The sequence below is a fragment of the Notothenia coriiceps genome, unplaced genomic scaffold (assembly GCF_000735185.1).
Source record: "Notothenia coriiceps isolate Sejong01 unplaced genomic scaffold, NC01 NC01_scaffold00024179, whole genome shotgun sequence".
Classification (NCBI taxonomy): Eukaryota; Metazoa; Chordata; class Actinopteri; order Perciformes; family Nototheniidae; genus Notothenia; species Notothenia coriiceps.
In genome coordinates, this window is record NW_011356880.1 from 1 (window position 1) to 4,003 (window position 4,003).

Genomic DNA, 4,003 nt, shown 5'->3' on the forward strand with positions numbered 1-4,003 from the left:
TGGGGACGCCACCCTGAAAGTCCCGCCCACCTGGGATGTTTGTGTCAGAATCTCAAACAAAAAGTGAAGGAGCGCAAATGAGAGTGCTGCAGCGAGAGCAAAAGTCTGATCATTGAGAAAGAAGAAACAAGAACTGCAAACAAAAACCTATGTTAAAACAAAGAAAAAATACTTATAGTTTACATGATTACACAAATGATTTGTTTGCAACTTTTATTTTTGAAATTTATTTTATTTTGCTTGACTCAGTTTTTTTTTTCTTTTAAACTCATAGTTTTTTATTCTGCGAAAGTGTTGCTTTATCTTTATGATACAAAACTAATCCCATAGTATGTCCCATTGGCAGAAAGTATGCAATGTGGGCGGACCCAATCTTCGTGGCACTGGGGGCGGGACTGTAAGGTCCGACAGGAAAACTGAAGAAAGGCGAGGATCTCCAATAAAACGGTACAATTACGTTAACCTGACTCACGTTACTTATAATATGTATACTTTTACTTGCTTTATATGTCACGATGTGTGCTAAAACCAATAGTACGGTATCAAATCTCATGTATCCATCTCAACAAGCTACCAGCTGTCTCGAAAAACTAAGCAAAGTTAGCATGCTAGTAGTTAGCTTTATAGCTGCAATGGAAACTGCTGGTAGCTAGAAGTTAGCTGACACTGTAACGGATTCAGATAAACATAGGCCAAAAATGATATTATTGACGATTATGTGCCATTAGGATTGTAAATCATCTGTAATGCGACGAGATTAATCTGAGGTTAAATTGGCAGATACATGTTCTCCTTACATTTGAGGCAAACAGCAGTGAGGAAGTGAAGTGATAACGCAACGTAAACTTGCCAAATCCACTTCAAGTTGACGCCGTATTAGGATATTATAACTATAACATTTGCCGAAGGTGTGTTATTCACTCGATGTCATTCTCTTAAGCTTGTAGTATTTCATTTATAGCAAAGCGTTATAAGGCAGGCTCTATATAATTTAATCTGAATGCGTTTAGTACTAGATCCATCCACTAAAATGTATATTAGGGTTGGCTGAATTTTAAATCAGGCACTATTCTCGTGGTGAGGACCATACCGATATGACATATAGCTGTTTTGGATCAACGGCCACAATAATAATTTAGACTGTTGATAAGGTCATTTTTGGAATAAGAATGATTATCTCTATTATAATGTTCTGTTACTATTTGTAATAACCCAAATTAAACAGAATAATGCCCCATATGTTTGCTCTCAAGCAAGATGGGAAGGAGATGGTTAGTATTTTGCTGGTTCTGTGTAGTTAATAGATTCAATATTTAAAGGCTTTATTGTCTTATGCACAGTAGCTACAGTGTTGTTATGGAAATGAACAACTTAAATCCCAGGCTCTTCCAACAATGCATATAAGACATAAAACACATTGATAGAAGAAACTGAGCAGAAATAAAATACTGCAAGATTATGTTGCAAGAACATAATTTATATGTAAATACTTTACGCTGGAATAAATGCTGATTATTATAGAAATATATACATTTGTGAGATGCAGATAGTGCCTATAGTTGTTGACTATTGACTTGTTGATGGGGCAGATAAAGGCCATTTTGAGATAATCAACCTGCCAATTTGTATTACTTCTTTTTTAATTGTACTTTTTCACTTAAACAACACCAGGGAATACCACTACACTATTGACATTATTTATTTATTCTTATTTAAACCAACAGACTCAGGAACAGTTTCATCCCACAGGCAATAAGACTGTTAAACACCTTAACTGTTGAAACAACATCCATAACATTCATCTGGCTGCTACTTAGAAATTATTTATCTATTTATCTAATATATCACATTCCAATAACGTGCATATAGACTCTTATTGCACTATTTCACTTTTTTAAACAATTTTTCTCATTGTATTTACTATTTACTATATTTTTCTGTTTACCTGCTTTATTGTGTTGCACTGTTGGAGGAGCCTGTGACCTAAGATTTTCATCGACATAACTGCACTGTAGCTATGTTCGTTTGGCAAATAAAGAACCTTGAACCTTATATAGGTTTAAAAATGATAGTTGTCTATCAGCAAAAGGAGGTGCTGCTATATACTGATAACTTAAGATATTTGGTGACCTTGGATCCTTTATTTAGTTGATACATTTCTGTTTATTTAGAAGAAGTGCACTGCAGACGGAGTGCAAATCGGCTCAAGCGAACAGAGTCAATGTGAGAATTACTAGAGGTTAATAGACTCAAATTCAGCAAGTTAGTGCCTCACTTGTTATTTAATTGCTGTATTTTCTCAGATGCAACAAACAGAACATCAACAATCTGTCAACATTATCATTAACGGCCGCCCACTCTCTAAATATGGGCATCGGCCATTTAATAAAACCACATTGCTTAACCACTAGTGCCGAGTCAGTAAGGCTTTCTATTGCCACACTGAGAGGTGTTACTCTGGGGAAGGGAAGTCGAGGCAGGAGGTGCAATATTGTAAAAGGATACAATGTGTCAAAATAACATTCTGCATGAAGTATTGGGGTGCTTTAGAAATGTACTAGCCTGCAAAAATGTGGGTTGACAGATTTATGAAAAAAATATTTGTTCCTTGCAAATAATTATACCTTGTTTTCCCTTCAATGTCATACTGCCGTTGCTATATCAGTCAAAAAAGTGCAGTGATATACCTATTTTCCAAATCATTCAGCCCGTGTTAAAAGCAAGTCATCACCGTCTCATTTGAATGACATGTCTCTACTTGCCTTTAGACTTCCCGATCTTGTATGCTGATAAAAATATCTTCTTTCTTTAATTTTCATTTCAGATGGCTGCAATCAGAAAGAAGCTGGTGATCGTGGGTGATGGAGCCTGTGGGAAGACCTGCCTCCTCATAGTGTTCAGCAAAGACCAGTTCCCTGAAGTGTATGTGCCCACAGTGTTTGAAAACTATGTGGCAGACATCGAGGTGGATGGGAAACAGGTAAGCTGTTTATTACAGACTTGTTATCTTTTTTTACATTTGAACCGTTATCTGTGTCTTCTGGGTCACCAAGTTGGTTACAATGATTGGGGCATTATAGGGAGAAGTGAGACAATTCAAACCAGGCTGAAGGGGTAAGGCAGTAGAGTGGTGCAGCAATAAGTCCTTTACATGGAAATGAGTTGGCATGTGGGCACTTCGGGGCTCCCTCATCACGAAGTCAATGTTTTTTTTAAAATTCATTTTTGGTTAGATTCTAAAATGTAAGCTTTTTGTTAATGCCATAAAAAGCCAGTAAATACCCGACTGGTGAATGCCATAAGCTTTTACGTCTCATAATTATAGCGGTTGCTATCAAGTAACCAAATGAGACTGCTATACGTCAAATATTAGCTGCCGATAGCATAGCGGTGTTAACGTGAAGTCATGTGACCAATATGTCATTTGTTTATATCATAATGTTAGCTTGTCACTTCTGGCAATTGCATTTATGCTTTAAATATCCTAACAGTGTTGTTAATATGGAGAGCAAAAGGTGTAAGTACCGTAATTTTTGGACTATAAGTCGTGCCTTTTTTCCCATTTTTCGACCCTGCGGCTTATATAACGGTGCGGCTAATCTATGGATTTTTACAGCTAACTGCCACTAGGGGACCTCCTAAATCTATGGATTTTACAGGTTACAGTCCACCACCTTTAACTCTATGGGCTCTATGGCCGGTCCGCGCCCCCCACCTTTAAGCGGCGGGCTCCAGCAGGAAAAGCTGGAGGCCGGAAAAGAGTGAGACAGGTAGCGCGTAAAAGTGGAACCGAGAGTGGTACGAGAGACAGAACGAGAGCAAGACAGACAGACATTACGAGAGCGAGACAGTTTGTGCAAAGGTGTTAAACGTGCGCTGGGAGCGCACCGTTTAAGTTTGAAAGTTGAAAAGTTTGTGTGTCTGAAACGCTATGTGATACAGTACAGTTTACACAGCACAGTACATGTTCTGTAGCTACTATTGCACTAAATGGTAACACTTG

At 37.8% G+C, this 4,003-nt stretch overlaps 1 long non-coding RNA gene across 1 annotated transcript; it reads left to right on the forward strand.

Moving 5' to 3' along the window:
- The first annotated feature begins 354 nt into the window (after positions 1-354).
- On the forward strand, positions 355-2,905 carry LOC104954909 (uncharacterized). The gene is made up of 2 exons (XR_799401.1): positions 355-447; positions 2,825-2,905. It is a non-coding gene; the product is annotated as an uncharacterized lncRNA (long non-coding RNA).
- Positions 2,906-4,003: the final 1,098 nt, after the last annotated feature.